Source organism: Ailuropoda melanoleuca, chromosome 5 (assembly GCF_002007445.2).
Source record: "Ailuropoda melanoleuca isolate Jingjing chromosome 5, ASM200744v2, whole genome shotgun sequence".
Taxonomy (NCBI): domain Eukaryota; kingdom Metazoa; phylum Chordata; class Mammalia; order Carnivora; family Ursidae; genus Ailuropoda; species Ailuropoda melanoleuca.
The window spans coordinates 103250550-103271284 of record NC_048222.1 but is presented as its reverse complement, the minus strand read 5'-3'; the positions used below and the strand labels follow the sequence as shown (position 1 = coordinate 103271284).

At 44.5% G+C, this 20735-nt stretch overlaps 1 long non-coding RNA gene across 1 annotated transcript; it reads right to left on the bottom strand.

Annotated features, from left to right (window-relative positions):
• Positions 1–13126: 13126 nt before the first annotated feature.
• Positions 13127–19767, bottom strand: LOC117802415. The gene is made up of 2 exons (XR_004625822.1): positions 19559–19767; positions 13127–14702 (listed from the first exon to the last, which is right to left on the bottom strand). It is a non-coding gene; the product is annotated as an uncharacterized LOC117802415 (long non-coding RNA).
• Positions 19768–20735: the final 968 nt, after the last annotated feature.

The following is a 20735-nucleotide window of genomic DNA, read 5'->3' as shown; positions in this document are numbered from 1 at the left end:
CTTTGTCATTCCACTTTTCCTGCTTCTGGTCTTAACTTTGCTAATCCCCAGATGTTCTGTTGCTCACTCTGCACCTTGCAGCTCTTCCCTTCCCCCTTCCTATAGGCCAGTTCCTTTACAAATACAGTTCCTTTATTAATATGCAATAACCTTAGACCCCAACTGAGGGGGTCTAAGATGTATGTGATATGTCTACAGTTGGAAGGATACCAGAGACATATTTTTCTAAACCTGAAACTAGACACATATCTTGGCAGAGCCTAAAAACCCAGAGGTGTTATAATATATGTCAGAGCATGGATTCCTGAGACTGAATCTTACTTAGGTTCACTATTTAGCTGTGTGACCTGAGGCAAGTCACTTAACCTCTCTGTGCCTCCTTTTTCTCATATGTAAAGCAGGAATACTAGTACCCACTACATAAGGTTGTTAGGAGAACTAAATGAGGGAGTGTATGTAAATTATTTAGAAGGGCACCTGGCATACAATGAGGACTATATGCGTTTGCTCTCATCATTATTACTAGTGGAACTCAGAACTGTCCCAGTCAATAGCAGATGCCAGTCAAATTCATTGAAATGAGATCAGTGTCAGAAAATGCAGCTCCATTTATGCGACTAGTATTTTCTTTAATTCTTTCTTTTCTTCTCAAGGTTTATCTACTAATTACATGGTTCTTACTCTTCTGAAACGGTGCAGAAAATCTTCCCGTCTTTCCTGTCAAACCCAGTGTTTAACCCTGGCCACCAAAACAGTTACGGCCTCCTTGTTTCGGCCTCATGCCCTTAGCTCTCCTTTTACAAACCATTCTGCCCATCGCAGCTAATAAATCCCGTGCTTTCGGAGTCTGGGAAGTTGCTTCTAGCTTTCTGATAGTGTTAAGCTGACGTTGACAGGGCACGGGGCAAGAAGCCAGGTGCAAATGACGCCCTCGCTCCCAGGACAGAATGTTGCCTTGACATTGAGCCTGAATTGTCTTAGCGTCCAACACTGGCCAAGATACCTAAAGCACAGCTTTTCTTTAACAGTGCTCATCTGTTTGGTCAAAATCCCAGAAAAGCTGTTTTCTCATTTCTCTCCTGGTGACTTCTAAGTAGATTATTTCACTTGGGATAGTAATCAAGACTGCAGCAGGCTCTCCATAGAAAGAGAAAGGACACTGACTCCGAGGTATGGATGCTAGGCCAGGTAACTGCTGATGTGAGATTACGTTGCCTGTTTGTGGTTGGCATGACTCGAGCTATCTCCTGGAACGTGCTTGCAAGGGGGGCGTCAGGCTGTTCAATAGACTGGGTTCTACGACCAAACATCTCCAAGAGACTTACTGAAGATTTCAAGGAAATACGAGTGTAACACCCATACACTAACTCACATCCTCAAGTCTCAGGCACCATTAGCTCAAAAGGAAATACATTAATTAATTTAAAAATAGATAATCAGTCTTTAATTTATAAGAGACTTCCCCTTGGCTTTGATTATATAGCAAAGTGTGAGTGGGCATTTTTGCATTTTCTGACATTGGAAATCCAGACAGGGCCCAATAAGTGTGCTGGATTATCTAGGTGAATGCTGCACTGGGCTGAAACGCTGAATTTCCCCTCCGACTTCCCTGACGTTCTCACACTACCTGTTCTCAGGAGCTCCTCGGTTTTTAGGGCTCCGCCTCAAATCCATTCTAGAATGATTGTAGCATTTGTCAACAATTACAGAGTTATTTATTTCTGCTAATGCCAACAAGGTTTTGGGAAGTCAAACATGAGCGACCGAGGCTTTTCCCTGGCGGCGCTCCCAGCCTGGTGGACGATAGGGACACGTACACACTGAGGGGTCGACACGATTAGTTGTGTGTACAGAAGTTTAGTTTGATGTGGGCGTGACCCAGGGAAAATCACCAGGCAAGGCGCAGTGAGAGGAGACATCAAGGAGGAGGCAACCTCCAGTCTGGGTCTTTAGGGTTATGTAGGAGTTCACTAAGGAGGAAAAAAGAGGACTTGTCATTCACTCTTGGCAAGAGCCCCAGAGGCCTGGAGCACACACTCCGTTCGGCATGACCGGCTGGGCCGTGAGAGGGCACACGGGAGGAGACGCCGTGGGAAGGGGGTTGAAGCAAGAGTCAACGTGGCATAAACAAGGAGCAACCAAAGGTCTTTATGTGCAAGAGCCACTGATTGGATACGAGCATTAGAAAGAACACTTGTACTGAGTCTTCAGATGATCCTTTCGCTTTGACTCAGAAATGTCAAGAAAATACTCAGAAGCTCAAGGAAATGCTCAGGCAAGCTTAACGATCACTCTCAGGACGTGTTTGGAGGCACCTGTGGCAGTGCTGAGACTCACAAGAGGCGGAAGTGGGATGGCGGGCTCTGCTTCCAGGGGTGCTGAGGGACACCCTGCAGGGAAAGGAGTCTGGCCTGGAGGGCTTTCCACTGGGGCAGAGGAGGGACCCCCGGAGTCCCGGTCTAACAGACACATGAAAAAATGTTCAAAATCATTAGCCATCAGGGAAATTCAAATCAAAACCACACTGAGATACCACCTTACGCCAGTTAGAATGGCAAAGATAGACAAGGCAAGAAACAACAATTGTTGGAGAGGATGTGGAGAAAGGGGATCCCTCCTACATTGTTGGTGGGAATGCAAGTTGGTACAGCCACTCTGGAAAACAGTGTGGAGGTCCCTTAAAAAGTTAAAAATTGAACTACCCTATGACCCAGCCATTGCACTACTGGGTGTTTACCCCAAAGATACAGACGTAGTAAAGAGAAGGGCCATATGCACCCCAATGTTCATAGCTGCATTGTCCACAATAGCCAAATCATGGAAGGAGCCGAGATGCCCTTCAACAGATGACTGGATTAAGAAGCTGTGGTCCATATATACAATGGAATATTACTCAGCTATCAGAAAGAACGAATTCTCAACATTTGCTGCAACATGGACGGCACTGGAGGAGATAATGCTAAGTGAAATAAGTCAAGCAGAGAAAGACAATTATCATATGATTTCTCTCATCTATGGAACATAAGAACTAGGATGATCGGTAGGGGAAGAAAGGGATAAAGAAAAGGGGGGTAATCAGAAGGGGGAATGAAACATGAGAGACTATGGACTATGAGAAACAAACTGAAGACTTCAGAGGGGAGGGGGTGGGGGAATGGGATAGACTGGTGATGGGTAGTAAGGAGGGCACGTATTGCATGGTGCACTGGGTGTTATACGCAACTAATGAAGCATCGAACTTTACATCGGAATCCGGGGATGTACTGTATGGTGACTAACATAATATAATAAAAAAAATCATAAAAAAAAAAGAAGAGCTGAGCAGCTGTGAGGCTTGGACATCTGACCTTTCCCTGTCCCAGCGTCTTGCCCTGTGCCACCCGGCCACCTTGGAAGCTGTGTCGTCCTTATGCTCGCTCCCAGCCCCCACACAGTGCATAAGACCACACACTGTCCCCCTCAGGGTATCTGCAACACTACCTCCCATTCCAACCAGCCATCTTTCCATTGGGAATGGTTTGCCTTTCACTTTTCATTTTCCACCTCAGATGCCTGGCAAGACCACATGGAGAGCACGCAGGGCAAGAGAAATTGGTGGGGCGGTGTGGTTGGGTGCTGACTGAATTTCCCGGAAATTGCCACATGCTAGGTCAGTGCCTGGTGCCTGCCCCCCCCATCCTATTTAAAGAACCCTAGCTAGAGAACTTTCCGTTTGCTTGAAATACTGACCTACACTACTAGAAACAGGTAGTTATCTGTTGACAGAAATCATGGGCAATGAGTTTATTTACCCAAGAGCAAGTCAACAAAACCACATGAGGCAATCGAGGGTGATTGAGCTTGTTGTAGCAACTGTCAAGGGTATAAATCAATTGCCGCTCTTAGCTCAAAATAATGAGAGTTAATATTTTGTCTTTCCAATACCTTTGATTTGCTCCAATCACATTACTTGCTAAAATAAAGGTTCATTAGTAACAATCAATGCAAAGAAAATATCCCCCAAAGTAACAAGATCAAAGAAAAACAGATGAAAGGCTTCTCTTGAAAAGTTAGAATGGATGCCTGGTAAATCCTCCGATGATTTCCTGTTTCTTTTTCTTTCTTTCTTTCTTTCTTTCTTTCTTTCTTTCTTTCTTTCTTTCTTTTTTTAACTTACTGGTTTTCTTTAGTATACTTTCCAGTAGTACATTTCCATGCCCCAGTTTTTCCAGGAGATTTTGGTACTAGCAGATTTCCCAGCCCACATTATTAAAAGTAAATTCATGACTTCTGATTGAAACATTCTTTTACACGACCTGCCAAAAAAGTTTATGGTTTCCTTACGATGTCAGTCTAAGTGGGGAAATTACGGGGACCCCGCACTTGTTAGAAGACAAAAATTTTGGGAAAGTTAAATGGAGTGAGGGAGCTGGAGCGGGATTGGCCAGCAGCCAGGAAAGCCAGCCAAGCCCCCCCTTACTCCACCCCCCCCAACTACAATTCTAATTGTCTCCGTCTTTCACAGAAAGGACTAGGTTTTCTGGGTGTTGACCTTCCCGCAGAGTTCTGTAGCCTGGGGCACTGCCCCAGCCTGGCTGGCCCCCTCCCTGGGGTGGAAAGCGGGGGGGNTTTGCCTGTTTTTTAGGAAGTGATGTAATTCTGCAGGAGCCTGTCAGACCAGTGAGGATTGCAAAAGAGAAGTTGTTCTGCAAGCACTGATTCAGTTAGCAAGGTCTCCCAAGCCCTTTTCAGTCCTGGCCCTGCCGCCGGCCCCCATCTTTTGAAACTGTCTCTGAGAAACGGTGTCCATAGCTCAGCTGTCGTTGGGGATCCAGGACTGAGGATCCTGGACCACAGGCATTCTCCATTGGTGATTTTACTCCACCCCAGGTGAGTCTCTGGGGCTGCCCAGAGCCTAGAGCAGCGCCATCCAGTAGAACTTTCTGAGATGATGGAGAGGTCTCCAATCTGTCCAATACAGTAACCATTAGCTACATAGGCTATAGGGCACTTCAGATGAGACCAGAGCAACATGAATTTGTAGTTTTATTTTTATTAATTTAAATTAAAAGTACTCCCTGTGGCTAGCAGCTGCTGTGTTGGACAGCTCAGGCCTAGCGAGCAGCAGCACCTGTACCATCAGAAAATGGCCAGGACACTTCTCTCCAGCCGGGCACGTCACCATCCCTGGGCCCTGAATGCCCCCTCCCTCAGAGGGGGTAGAGGACAATGCTATCCACATGCCCCAATGTGCTCTGCTTCCCTGGAGAGAAATGCTTTCTATTATTTTTTTTTCTTTATAAAGCCTTTGATTTTTTAGAGCAGTTTTAGGTTCACAGCATAATTCAGAGGAAGGTACAGAGAGGTCCCACGTACTCCCTTCCCCCACACATGCACAGCCTCCCTTCATCGACATCCTTCAAAAGTGGCACAATTGTTACAATGGATGAACGCACACTGATACGTCACAGACACGCCAAGTTCATAGTTGACACTAGGGTTCTCTCATGTGTCGCACGTTCAGTGGGTTTGGCAAATGTATCATGACACAAACCCACCATGATAGTATCCTCCGAAATAGCTTCTCTGCCTTAAAAATCCTCCACGTTCCACCCATTCATCCCTCCTTCCACCCTAACTCCAGGCACCCACGGATCTTTTCACGGCCTCCGTAGTTTTGTCTTTCCCCAAATGGTGTGTAGCTGGAACCATGCGGCATGCAGTCTTTCAGATAGGTTTCTTTCACTTAGTAACATGCATTGACGTTTCCTGTGTGTCTTTTGATGGCTTGATAGCTCATTTCTTGTTGGCACTAAGTAACAGTCCATTGTCTGAATGTACCACAGTTACTAATTCACTCACCTACTGGAGGACATCTTGGGTGCTTCCAAGTTTTGGCAATTATAAATAAAGCTGCCAGAAACATCTGGGTGCAAGCATTTGTGCAGATGTGTGTTCAACTCCTTCGGGAAAAGACACCGAGGGGCTTGATTGCTGGATCTATGGTAAAGAGAAATGATCTTTTAAAGGGCCCATTTCTGAAGCAGAATATGTTCTCAGGGAGAAAAAATATCTGCACTTCACTTTTCTCCCTTCTTACGTAACAATAAATTTCTCAGAGGTGGTTAGCAAAAAAAATAAGGCTGAGTTGGATTAGAATGGGGGTGGAAATCCTGCCCAGCGGAAACAATGCGGGAAGGAGGTGTCTGTTTAGAACAGCAAGCAGGGGAGATTAGAGTGTGTTAGGTGTTTGTGTTCTCATTGCAGTCCTTCCCTTGGTGTAGGTTTAGGGCCGAGGCAGCACAGGATGAAAGTGCATAATCATGTTTGTGCTGGTACCAAGAAAGGCAAAGAGCGAGAGAGGCAGCAGACACCGATCTTGTCTCTAACCCTTTGCCAGCAGGTACCATGAGTCACCCCCTACCAGTCAGTTCTTCTCTGGGGCTCTGGTTGGTGTGAACACTGGAGGCAACTGGAATTCCTCAGCCCCTGACACAGCCATCCCTTTTGGGGTTAGTGCATTGCTGCTTTTCAGCGACATTAGTCACTGTTTACCTCCGTTCTTATTCACAAGAAATGGGTTGGTGACTCATGGAATGTTCAGTTTGCTCATGGATCTACAGTATGCATTTCACTGTTTTCAACGGGTTTATAAAGCCAACTGATACGATATGCTTTGCCACTTAGGTGACAGTGCAGAGCGCACAGCTGGAGAAAATAGACAAGTTCAAAACTGGATGATGGATTTGGAAAACAACAGGGAGTGAACTCTCGCCAAGCAAGTGCGCAGACCACTGGCTCAGATGGTGCGGGCACTGAGTCTAGCTGGCAGTTTTCCCCATCCTAGCACGCACCTCCCCCGTGTGACACCCACGTGCAGGAGAGGATGCCCAGTGATGGGAGTTCCCTTCCTTTGGCCATTCGCACCCTATTAGGACTAGTGTTGGAGGCCAGGCTCCCGGCACTCGTTTGGCCAGGGCGGGGTGTCAGCCTTGGTTTCTCCAATTTAAAACGACAGCTCGCCAGGGGGCTTTGTGGAATCTGGGATCTGTGGCTGGACCGCAGACTCTTTCCTGCGGCAGAGTCGGGCAGCTCTGCGCCATCTCTCCAAGAGTGCTGGTAGTGGTGCCCGGGCCACACGACACCACAGCAGTTAGCGCGATGTGCCAAATCAACGGAGATCCTGCAGAAAGCCTGCACAGCCATGTAATTTTCTTTTGACCCCTGTGCTCTCAAAGACCCTTAGTGTGATTAGCTTATCTTAAGGGGAGGAAAATTACCATCATTGACCAGAAAATTGTAGCACCTCAGTGATCTCTTTGCTGCCGTTAAAATCACAGGGAGGCTGTGTGCTGGGTAAAGGCTATTTACCTCTGTTTGTTCTAATTTTACCAACCACTAATTTTGGCAAGTGGCCGCCTGGCCTCGGATTAAATCCTGATGCACCTGTAACTAAAGAGAAGTCAGGGCCCCAGTCACATCCATGAGACCCCGGGGAGACCCCCGAGAGCATGGCAGGCACAGGGGCAGGGGGGCCACCTCGTCCTGGTGCCTGCCATTGGCTTTCAACGATGAAAGGAGAAAGGGAGGCCATGAAGTATGGTGGCTGGGCGATGCTCTGAGAGCTTGTCGCGCTCAAGAGGGAAGGGGAGGGGCTGGAGGAACGGGTTACCGATTGGCTTTTATCATCAACTGTCCGTATCACAGAAGTGACTCTCATCCAAATCCTCCTCCCTTCCCTCCTGCTTTTTCCCTGCCCAACCCTCCCTCCCCACCAGCCCTACAAGAGGAGGGGCAAAGGGAACAAACCCAGAAAGTGAAGAGATATCACAGTGAGTGCGGACTCCCGCTCTACCCCGCACCCCCGCCACTCCCACACACAGCTCCCTCGCACACGCACGTGCTCATATACACATGCTCTACACACTTCTGAGCACTGTGGAAATTCAGGAAGATCATCCAAATGAGAACAAACAAGGACTGTCAATTCCAAGCTTGCTGGAGCAAGAGAGTCGGCCACCATCACTTGCATTTTGGCCGAGATGCAAAGGCAGGCCCAGGAGCCGGAAAACTTGATAGTGGGAAAAAGAGAAGGTTTCACGTATGCCCTGACAGCAGAGGCTGTTGGCATGAGGCACCAGAAGGAAGTTCTAATTATTGGTGCCTATTCGGCTTCTCCCAACTTGGAAGAGGGAATACAAGTAGGGACCATTGTTACAGGGATTATTGTCTGGCTTCCTGGACCAGTTACTAGAGATAGGGTCTGACTTGTACGTGTTCGATTTAGAGCAGACTGGCTTCCTGAGTTGTTTGCTATGGACTGTGGGTTACAGTTTTACTCTTACATATATGGTCTGGCCTTTGTCCATTTATAGATCGTCTCTCAACACACACCCACGTGCACACTCACAGAAAAACTCCACCCACACCGAGACACATGTACACACATTCTAGGGCTTCTTTCTCTGTCTAAATGTGAGATGGTGGTAGCTGATGGTCTGCAGTGCTTACTTAATAAAAAGGCCCTCAGACATGGTAATAGTAAGAGCAGGTGGGCGTGTAATCACTCTGAAGCTGATTGAGAGGGTGTAGGGAGCAGACTAAGGTCCCAGGCTCTGAAAGGCGTGCCCATACAAATAAATGGGCAGGGCAGGGCTGGGGCGGAAGAACCCCAGAGCGTGCAGAGAGACTACAGCCAGGAGAGGGGCTGATGGCAATTCTGCCCTGTCTCGGTTAGCTTGGGATGCCTACAAAATACCATAGACTTTTACACTTGACCTTTGAATGACACAGGGCTTAAGGGCACCAACACCCCACACCTAACTTTTGACTCCCCCAGAACTTAACTACTAACAGCCTACTGTTGACCAGAAACCTTATGGATGACACAAATAGTCTATTAACATCAATTTTGTATATGTATTATAGACCACATTGTTACACAAAAGTAAGCTAGAGAAAAGAAAATGTTGTTAAGAAAATCATAAGGAAGTATGGAATCAGAAAAGACCCCGAATAGCCAGAAGAATGTTGAAAAAGAAAACCAAAGCTGGAGGGATCACAATTCTGGACTTCAGCCTGTATTATAAAGCTGTGATCATCAAGACAGCATGGGACTGGCACAAAAACAGACACATAGATCAGTGGAACAGACTAGGGAGCCCAGAAATGGACCCTCAACTCTATGGCCAACTAATCTTCAACAAAGCAGGAAAGAATAGTCAATGGAAAAAGACAGTCTTTTCAACAAATGACGTTGGGAAAATTGGGCAGCCACATGCAGAAGAACAAAACTGGATCACTTTTTTATACCACACACAAAAATAAATGCAAAATGGAAGACCTAAATGGGAGACATGAATCCATCAAAATCCCAGAGGAGAACACAAGCAACAACCTCTGTGACCTCGGCTGGAGCAACTTCTTGCTAGACATGTCTCCAAAGGCAAGGGAAACAAAGGCAGAAATGAACTTTTGGACTTCATCAGGATAGAAAGCTTTTGCATGGCAAAGGAAAAAATCAACAAAACTAAAAGGCAACCTATGGAATGGGAGAAGATATTCACAAATGGCATATCAGATAAAGGGCTACTATCCTAAATCTATTAAGAACTTACTAAACTCAACACCTATAAAACAAAAAATCCAGTCAAGAAATGGGCAGAAGACATGAACAGACACTTCGCCAAAGAAGACATACAAATGGCCAACAGACACGTGAAAAGAGGCTCCACATCACTCGGCATCAGGGAAATACAAATCAAAACCACAGTGAGATACCACCTCACACCCATCAGAATGGCTAAAATTAACAAGCCAGGAAATGACAGATGTTGGAGAGGATGTGGAGAAAGGGGAACCCTATTACACTGTTGGTGGGAATGCAAGCTGGTGCAGCCACTCTGGAAAACAGTATGGAGATTCCTCAAAAAGTTAAAAATCGAANCGAACTTCCCTACGACCCAGCAATTGCACTACTAGGTATTTACCCAAAGGATACAAACACAGTGATTTGAAGGGCACATGCACTCCAATGTTTATAGCAGCAATGTCCACAATAGCCAAACTATGGAAAGAATCAAGATGTCCATCGACAGATGGATGGATAAAGAAAATGTGGTACATAGATACAATGGAATATTACACAGCCATCAAAAAGAATGAAATCTGGCCATTTGCAATGACATGGCTAGAACTAGAGGGTATATAAGTAAGTCAGAGAAAGACAAATACCATATGATTTCATTCATATGTGGAATTTAAGAAACAAAACAGATGGGGGGGCCTGGGTGGCTCAGTTGGTTAAGTGTCTGCCTTTGACTCAGGTCGTGATCCTAGGGTCCTGGGATAGAGTCCTGCGTCGGGCTCCCTGCTCAGTGGAGAGCCTGCCTTTCCTTCTCCCTCTGCCCTTCCCCCCTGCCCCTCATGCTCTCTCTCTGTCTCTCTCTCAAATAAATAAATAAATAAAATCTTAAAAAAAGAAAGAGAAAGAAAGAAAGAAGGAAGGAAGGAAAGAAGGAAGGAAGGAAGAAATCAAACAGATGAACATAGAGGGAGGGAAGGAAAAATAAAATAAGATAAAAACAGAGAGAGAGGCAAACCATAGACACTCTTAACTCTAGGAAACAAACTGAGGGTTGCTGGAAGGGAGGTGGGTGGGGGAAGAGGTAACTGGCTGATGGACATAAAGGAGGGCACTTGATGTAATGAGCACTGGGTGTTGTATGCAACTGACGAATCACTAAATTCTACCCCTGAAACTAATACTACACGATATGTTAACGAAATTGAATTTAAATAAAAATATTTTAAAAATCAATCAAGAAGAAAAAAAATCATAAGGAAGTTCCAAAAAAATCATAAGGAAGAGAGAAAACATTGAGAGTATTGTACCGTATCAAAGAACATCTGTGTATAAGTGAACCCATGCAGTTCGAAGCCATGTTGTTGAAGGGCCAACTGTATTTTCTCACAGTTCTGGAGATGGAGAGTCCAAGATCAGGACGCCCACATGGTCGTGTTCTCGGGAGAGCCCGCGTCCTGGCTTATAGATCACTGCCTTCTTGCTGTGTCCTCACGTGGCAATGACCGAGAGCAAACTCTCTGGTGCCTCATCTTGTAAGAGCACTAACCTTAATGTGAGGGCCTCACCCTAATGACCCCATCAACCCCTAATACCTCCCAGAGTCCCCATCTCCAAACACCTTCATACTGGGGGTACAGGCTCCAACTTTGGAATTGGGGGGGGCACAAATATTCAGTCCCTAGCACCCTGTCTTTGAAGCTGGGAGCCTACACAGCTAGGTCCATCCTGACCAGCCCCTCTGCACTTGTCAGGACCCTCAGTGGTCTCTGTCCCTGCATCCAGGCTGCCGACTCTGGTGACACACGCTTCAACTGTCACCCCAAGAAGCTGCTGCAGCATTTGGAGAATGCTAGGAGCTCCCACCCCGGGCCTCAGTGGACACCTCCTCCATGACCGAGTCTCCAGGGCCCAGGCGGATGGCTTCATCACCAAAAATGAAACTGAGAAAGATTGTGGTTAGGGGCAGAAGTGGCAATGAGCACGTGGGGACAAGGTGCGGATCTCTGGTCTAGAGGGCCCCATGGGGAGCATGTGAGGAGAAGAGGCTGGCTGGCCCGGAGAGCCTGCGGCCCTCCTCTTCACTGCCCAGAGTCTCCCTGAGGGCAGAGGGCCGCTCTGTCTCGTTCTTGGGTCAATCCCCAGCCTTGAGGACAGTGCTTCCTAGTTGTTTGAATGAACACATGAATGAAAAGTCGATTTAAAAAAATTCCTTTGATAGTGGTATTTTTTTTAAGTGGGTGGAAAGAGGAACCCACGATGGAATTATTTGGGTGAGCTTGTTTATTTCAGAGTCCTGGACCGCACCCCAGAACTACTGAGTCAGAATCTCTGGAGCTGGGGTCCAGAACTCTGCGTGTTTCATGATGTTTGAGGGGATTTTTTAATACAAGCTAAAATTTGAGAATTGCGAATCTAGAGTTTCATTTTTAGCTCCTGGAATGGTATTTCCCTTTTCTTAAATAGTAAAAATAAGTAGCACATTATATTTCCCCTTTTTGCCTTGTTTGTCAGGAAGCCTGAAACGAAGAGTAAAGCATGGTTGTAAAACTCTGCCTAGCCCAGGTTCCCTTTACCACTTCTAGGAACATTTCTTTTCTTGGCTAATTCAACTTATCTTCCAGGACCTCATTCAAGACTCATCTCCACCAGGGAGCCCTCTCAGAAGTCTCCCCTTGCCTCTTGCATGGCTAAGTGCCCTTCCTCATCCCCGCCCCCACAGCTCTAGGCGAATAGACCTGGGCAAGTGTTCCCCACCTGACTGCCCCGGTCTTACTCATCTGGGCCTTCCCACGCCTGTTAAAAGGAACTCAATTTCCTTCCACTGCTCTTTCGGTTTTGATCAAATCATATCTTGATGACTTTTCTAAGTTTCTTGAGGTAATTTTTAAGTAGGGCAGACAACATTAGTAAATACATAATATCTGTTCCGAAGTCCACTTCAGAATGATAAATGCAGATTAGTGGTCTCAGTGCTTTTTCTTTTATTGATTTTTCTATTTAATTTGACTTCTCCAATTCAGTGGATGTCCTGGCCAACTAAATCCTCAACACCCATGAAACTAGAAAATATAAAGGCGCAAAGGTTTGGAGGGAAATTGCAAATTTGAATAAGAAAGATGTAAGGGGAAGCAACTCCAAAGCCAAGGTATGTGGGTAGTGCCAAAAATAAGTGAAAATGGAAAGGATTTGTATCAGGTAGGACTGAGTAGTGGAGGGTGGGAGGTGATTGTTTTTTAGTTAAAATACTATTTTTCTTATTACAAAAGTCATGCGTGTTCATTGTGGAAATGTTCAAATGCGTATGAGCAAAATGAAAGTATTCCGTGTTTAAATTGTTGCAGAACTGTTTCCATACGTTTAGCTAGCAGGGTTACTCCTACTCTCATTGCCAGTAGTGGTAGCTGATACTACTATCTTGCCAACACCAATAGGCTCAAAATGACAGTCACAAACTCAGGTCTGGAAAACAGTAACTTACTCTCTTTTTCCATTATAGTGTCAGTTCTGAATTTCAATTCTGGTAGTGGTAAAAGGAATATAGTCACTTACAAATACAACCAGTCAGTTTAGCAATTTCCATTTATTTGGGATGAACTTCAGATGCTTCAGGGTCCCTCCATCCCCTTAGTTTTCTCTGAGATTGCCCTGGGAATTCCCGAGCTGGTGGGGAGGGCTGTCTCTAAAATGCAACTCTGGTCCTCGGGCCCTTAGAAGATCAAAAACTAAGGATTATCTCTATAGTCATCTTTGCATTTTAGCTGAGATCTCCTTTTCCTAGACCAAATAGTCTAATTTGCTGGCTTGGGGAGCTCTCAATGACTGTATGAACAGAGAGAGTCCAAGGCCCCCATATCCTTGTATTTATAGAAGTTCATCTGGGACCTGCCGCACATGTTCATGATCAGTTTAATAAGAATGCAGCTAACTGCCTCAGGGAAGGATGGGAGCGGTGAGACACTCTGGGTCCCCTGGATTGAGAATAAGAAGTCCAAGACCCCGGTCTTTGTTCCTTCACTAAATGGACTCTCTGGGCCTCATTTGCTTGATCTCTAAAACAGTAGGGTTGGCTAGATGCCCTCGAAAGTCCCAGCGCTCCCATGCTATGAGGCTATGAGTTTCTTCTGAGGCAGGCTCATCTAAACATTTTCAGAGGAGAGCCCGACCTCCCTTTCTGAGGACAGGACCTGCTTACAAACAACCCAGCCAGGTTCTCGCAACGTTCCTTCATCACTGAGATTCAGAAACGTAGGCATGTATTCAATGCAACACAGCAGCGCTGGGCTGGGTGAGAGCGGGGGGACGAGGATCACTGAGCGACTCGGAGCAGCCCTGTACACGGTGGGCTGAGAAGCCTGACGGTTGTGGATGAGGCAGGAGGACGGGAATGAGCAGGCGAGGACACTTAAAATAGGATGTGTCTCCATGTTTCCTTCACTGTTTGTGAAGCAGCAAGCTCAAAGGTTATTTGGGGCCAGGAACCAAAGCCCTCAAAGTCTGTGGTTATGATTATTTCAGCTCTAATCGCACAGGAGCGCTGGGCACGGGTGTCAATCCCACATTCTAGTACCCAAAGGTCAGCAGCAGCCCCACTGCCCAGGAAGAGGTCACTTACTTATGTATCTCATTGGTAGGTTCTCTCTGTGAGAAACAGCAATCCCTTATAATAGATTAGATCGTTGTTCCCAGTTCTTTATGCTTTCTCTGAATTACATAAATTACATCCATGCCCTCATGACTTGGCGGTTCCTTCTGCTCAGATAGGCACATATTATTTCCCGGCCTTAGTGATGTGGGGCCAGGCCATGTATCACTTGCTCTGCCGAATGAAATATGGGAGGGAAGAGGTAGTATGCCAGGTGTGAGCAAGCTCTTTAAGAGACATCATGTAATCCGGCTTGCCTTCTAGCATTTTTGTGCTCTGAGATCATGAGCCCCATAAGGTGAAGCAGACCTCGGCAAGGTCAGAAACCTGGACTCCAGCCTCGCGCAGCCAAACCTCAGCGGACTTAGAGACCCAGGGCATGAGGATGAATGTATCTGATTGTAACTATGGAAAGATTTAGGATTACTTTTTGCATAAGTACAGCAATAGCTGACTCACGTATTCCTTAAGATTCTTCATTCACAAGTTGCAAACCTGAATGGAGAAAATCAGAGAAGAAAATAGAGCTGTTTTTGGCAAAGTCACCAAGTTTTGCATAATGCGGCTGTCACCCATACTGTAGACAGTAAAGATAGGGCTTGTAAAGATAGGGCTGATCACACTTAACTTGCCACTATCCTCTTCGTCCCCTCCTCCTGCAAGAGCCGCAGCTCAGTCCAGAGCCAGCAAATACAAATGGCTGAGTCATGCTGTGTTACCACTCAGGGTATGCCTGGATCTCTGAGTCCCTGAACAGTTGTGCTAGAAACACTTCATGGCAGTGATTAGTGGAGAGGAAGTATATTGATAGCACCTGAAGCCTTTTAGCTCTACTCATGACCTTTATCACAACACATTCAGATTATAAAATTTAGACAATCTCCTTCTGCCCTAATTGACCGTGGGCTTCTGGAAAGCAGGAACCATGTCTGAGTTTACTTTAAGACCTCCTGTAGCTCAAAGCTCTGCCCCACAAGAGAGCCTAAAACCAATTAATATCTGTTGAATGAACAAAGGAATTAAAGAATCTAAAAACAGCCCTTATTCAAATGGAATTTTTTTTAATCTCTTTTTTGCCTTTGTAAATGGTCACAAGTTACCAAATCAGAAACAAAATAATTCTGTCTGCCTGCCAGGAGTTTAGATTCGGGAACCTTCACAAGGGAGAACATTTACTCCCCAATGCGCACGCTGCCTAAATTTTCCTCCTCTGGTGTAGTTATTTTTCCCATTGCATAAAAGTGTCCGTCCTCCATCCTCAGGTTTGTTTTTTGTTTGTTTGTTTGTTTTGTTTTTCCAAGACACATTGCCTCTTTTTCTGAAGAAAAAAAAAAATCAACCACAATAGAATGGAGGTTTTAATGTTTGGTGTTTTGTACATGAACACCTGAAAGTGTTTGCGTGGTGATGTCTGGAGATTTGTTCGGGCTGAGCTGAAGGTGTTTGGCTTGCTTGGGGAAGGGCGATCTCATCTGGTTGGAAAGTGGAGTGTGAGGTTGGGAAGGAAGGCAGAACAAGGTCCTAGAGGAATGGAACTGGAGTTTGTTGGTGATGAAGTAGCAATATGGCTCGACTGGCCATTCTAGCGAAGTCCACCCCATGAAGAACATTTTCTCTTACATAGCATGTATTCCCCTGCCCATGTTGCAAAATGGGTTGCTTTTGAAAGCATTGCCTTTGGCTCATACGCTGGGAGCCTGCTTCTTCCTCTCCCACTCCCCCTGCTTGTGTTCCCTCTCTCGCTGGCTGTCTCTCTGTCAAATGAATGAATAAAATCTTAAAAAAAAAAAAAAAAAAAAAAAAGAAAGCATTGCCTTTGATTTTGGTGGGTTTTCACTGAGGACTGGGTGGTTGGCTACAATTTGGATAAACAAGTTCCTGAGGAATTGGAGGCAGATAAAAATAGCATCGTGCACAGCTGTCCTTTTGGGTGCAATCTAAATCCGCAGCAAGTGAAGTCATAGCACAAATACTCATGTAAGTAGCCATCATCTGACACTTACCCAAATAGGTTTATTACCACCATTCTAAATTCAAATGAATCAAAATAGGCTACAGTGTGTTCCCAGGGTATCTCATGTCATTTATGTTTTCTAACTCTGGAATGGAGATCATCGCCCTCAAAAGCATTAGAAAACAAAGCCCTTATTACTTACGGCACCACACTGGGCACTACACCAAATAAATTCCTCTTTTTTCCTTTTATTTACTTACAGGTCATACATTAATGTAACATTTTCATATATGTTTTTAAAGATTTTATTTATTTATTTGGGGGAGAGCACAAGCGGGGGGGGGGCAGAGGGAGAGCAAGAAGCAGACTCCACGCTGAGCAGCGAGCCCAGTGACGATGGATGACAACGCGGGGCTCAATCCCCAGGACCCTGAGATCAAGACCTAAGCCAAAGGCAGATGCTTAACCGACTGAGCCACCCAAGCACCCTAACATTTTATTATTTTTGAAGTGATATGTGCTCACTGTAGAAACATTAGAAAATGCAGATCAGTAGGTGACAGAAAATAAAAGCAGCACCCACTATATCTTTCTATAATTTTTTTTCAAAAGAATAAAGAAAAATTGTCATTTTTTTTCAAAGAATAATTCTGAAATTACACTTGTGTTTTTTTATTTAAAAATAAAATTTTTCCTGGAATACAGTATGGAGGTTCCTCAAAAAGTTAAAAATAGAACTATCCTACAATCCAGCAAATGTACTATGAGGTTACCCCAAGAATACAAAAATACCAATTCGAAGGGGTACATGCACCCTGATGTTTATAGCAGCATTATCAACAATAGCTGAACTATGGAAAGAGCCCAAATGTCCATCGACCAATGAGTGGATAAAGAAGATGTGGTATATATGTATATATATACACACATACATACAATGGTATATTACACAGCCATCAGAAAGAATGAAATCTTGCCACTTGCAATGACATGGGTGGAACTAGAGGGTATTATGCTAAGCGAAATATGTCAGCCAGAGAAAGACAAATACCATATGATTTCACTCATGTGGAATTTAAGAAAAACAGACGAACATGATGGGGGAGGGGGAGTAGAGAAGAGAGAGACAAACCATAAAACAGACTCTTAACTATAGAGAGCAAACTGAGAGTTGCCGGAGGGGAGGTGGGCTGTGGGATGGGCTAAATGGGTGATGGGAGCAAGGAGCGCACTTGTTACATCATGAGCACTGGGCGTTACATGAAGTGTTGAGTCATTAAATTCTACTTCTGACCCTAATATTACACTGGATGTTAACTGGAATTTAAATAAAATGAAAACAAATAAAAGTAAAAATTTTCCATTTAAACAGTGCCTGGGTGGCTCAGTCGGTTAAGCGGCCAACTCTGGATTTCAGCTCATGTCATGATCTCAGGATCATGGGATCGAGCCCAGAGTAGGGCTCCCAGCTCAGTGGGGAGTCTGCTTGAGGATTCTTTCTCTCCCTCTCCCTCTGCCCCATACCCACGCATGTCCTCGCTCTCTAAAATAAAAATAAATCTTTAAAAAAAAATTTTTTTTTCCATTTAAGTAAGTACAGGAACCTAATCTATCCTCCAGGTAACTCTGTATTCTTGGTAAAGTTGATACCTGTACAATAACATCTTCCTCTGGGAATATAATTACATGTATAGTAGTAATTGACCGTAAGGAAAAACAACTACAACAGTGCCTCATATATTGTTTTTATCTTAACTACTTAATTTAATATTTCTGACTATTATTCATCCTTTAGAAATATGACACTGTGGATTGATGGTTTGTCCCAACAGAGCTCAGTTTTGGTTTAGCCCTGATAACTTAGTTTCCATTTCTTTTCCCCAATACAAGTTACGAATCATTACCAATTTTATTTTTTTAAGATTTCTTTATTTATTTTAGATAGAGAGAGAATGCCACAAACAAGTTGGGGGGGAGGGGAAGAGGAAGAGAGAAAATCTCAAGCAGGTTCCCCACTGAGTGCAGAGCCCAATGAGGGGCTTGATCCCAGGACCCTGAGATCATGACCTGAGCCGAAATCAAGAGTCTGACACTTAACTGACTGAGCCACCCAGGCGCCCTGAGAATCATTACTAATTTTAAAAGAGAGACTTTGATTCTGTTTTATTTCATTCTTTTAATCTGAGGAGGTAGAAATCATTAAAAGCACGGCAAACAGGTAGCACAGTGAGAGGCACGACAGCAGTGACCAAAGATACTAGTTCTGGAGTTATTTTCTGTATCACCTTTTTAAACCCTCTCAACATGCTCGTCATGGTACCTTTCATTCCCGATTTCCTCTCAGAGTTTGAAGGAAGATACATGAGGGTATTTTATTGTCTTGAGGCAGTCGTTGGCTGACTCAAGGTGGCACCTGATCCAAAGCTGTCCAGTGGTCACAAGGTAGTGGGCCTGAGAGCTTTTTCCTAATAAGGTGATAATAAGCTAACATAAATGTGTCCCTCTGAAACCTGAAAGCGTTTTTACCCATTTGGCCAGTTGGCTGGTAGAAGGAGAGGGACAGAACTCACAAATAGAAAGAGAGGCCCACATGGGTCCAATAAGTTGGAGATAAGGAGAGGACAGGTTCATAGCTGTGAGATGTGAGAGGTCTGTCCATACACAGCCTCACAATAAAGCCTCTGTCTCTAAAGGTGGTCAGGTGTCCTGCTTTTGTTTTGAACCAAAAGCTTTAAGTGCATATGCTCATTTTAGTGTTCCAAGTGATTAGCATAAGCTTGATACAAACTAAGTCTTAAAATGTATGGAAACGAAATAATTACAGAAATGAAATAATTTGTTCTCTCAAACTACATTGTATTTGAGACCTTGGAAAAATTCTGCATAAAATGTCATGATTCCAATAGACAATATTAAGAGAATTAGGAGACAAGACCCAGACTGGGAGAAAATATTTGCAAAAGACACATCTGATAAACGACTATTATCCAAAATATATAAAGAACTCACAAAATCAACGATAAGAAAACAACCTGATTGGGGCACCTGGGTGGCTCAGTTGTTAGGTGTCTGCCTTCGGCTCAGGGTGTGATCCCAGGACCGTGGGATCAAGCCCCACATCAGGCTCCCTGCTGGGAACCTGCTTCTTCCTCTCCCACTCCCCCTGCTTGTGTTCCCTCTCTCATTGGCTGTCTCTCTCTCTGTCAAATAAATAAATAAAATCTTAAAAAAAAAGAAAAGAAAAGAAAAGAACCTGATTGAACACTGGGTCAAAGGCCTTAACAGACCCTCATCATAGAAGATATACAGATCGCAAATAGGCATGTGAAAAGATACTCCACATCATAGGACATCAGGGAAATGCAAATTTAAACAACAGTGAGCTACCACTACATACCTATTAGAATGGCCCAAATCTGGAACATTGACAACACCAAACACTGGCGAGGATGTGAAATAACAGGAATTTTTACTTCTTGCGGGTGGGAATGCAGAATGAAACAGCCACTTTCGAAGACAGCTTGGCAGTTTCTTACAAAAGGAAATAATCTCCAGCAATCATGTTCCTGGGTATTTACCCAAAGGAATTGAAAATTCATGTCCACATAAAAACGTCCTGCACATGAATGTTTATAGCGGCTTTGCGCATAATTGCCAAAACTTGGAAGCAACCGAGGTGTCCTTCAGCAGATGAGTGGATAAACTGTGGTACATCCAGACGATGGAATATTATTCAGTGCTGAAAGAAATGAGCTCTCAAGTCATGGAGAGACATGGAGGAAACATAAATGCATATTACTAAGTGAAAGAAGACAATCTGAGAAGGCTACGTGCATACCGTATGATATGAAATATCTGCCATTCTGGAAAAGGCAAAACAGTAAAAAGATTAGTAGTTGCCAGGGGTTGGGTGGTGGAGGGATGAATAGGCAGAGCGCAGAGGGCTTTTTAGGGCAGTGAAATTACTTTGTATGAGCCTGTCGTGGTGAATTTATGTTATTATACATTTGTCCAAGCAACACCAAGAGTGAACCCTAATGTAAACGATGGACTTTGGACATCAGTGTAGATTCCTCACTTGTAACAAATACACCACTTCAGTGGAGGATGTTTTAATGGGGAAGGATATATATATATATATATATTGTAAAAAATGAAGCATTTTGGGGTACCTGGCTGGCTCAGTCAGTGGAACATGCAACTCTCGATCTCAGGGTTGTGGGTTTGAGCCCCACATTGGGTACAGAGATTACTTAAAATCTTTTTTAAAACTGGAAGCATTTTTTTAAAATACAAAAAAAATCATGATTCCTGATCTCAAGAAATTTAAGATATACACACAAATATCTGCAGACAAAGAAAAATAGAGTAATCTTCAGGGGGCTAAAATATCATATATCATTTAGGGTGCTTTTGGCTTGAAGAAACAGAAGACCTAACTTCAAATGCCCTAAACAAAGAGAATCTCACGTAACAGAAAGTCTGGAAATAAAGCAAGTCCAGGGTGTGTGAGCTCAGTGGCCCAAGGACATCGTCAAGGACCTGGTTTCCTTCCACCTTTCTCCTCGGCCATC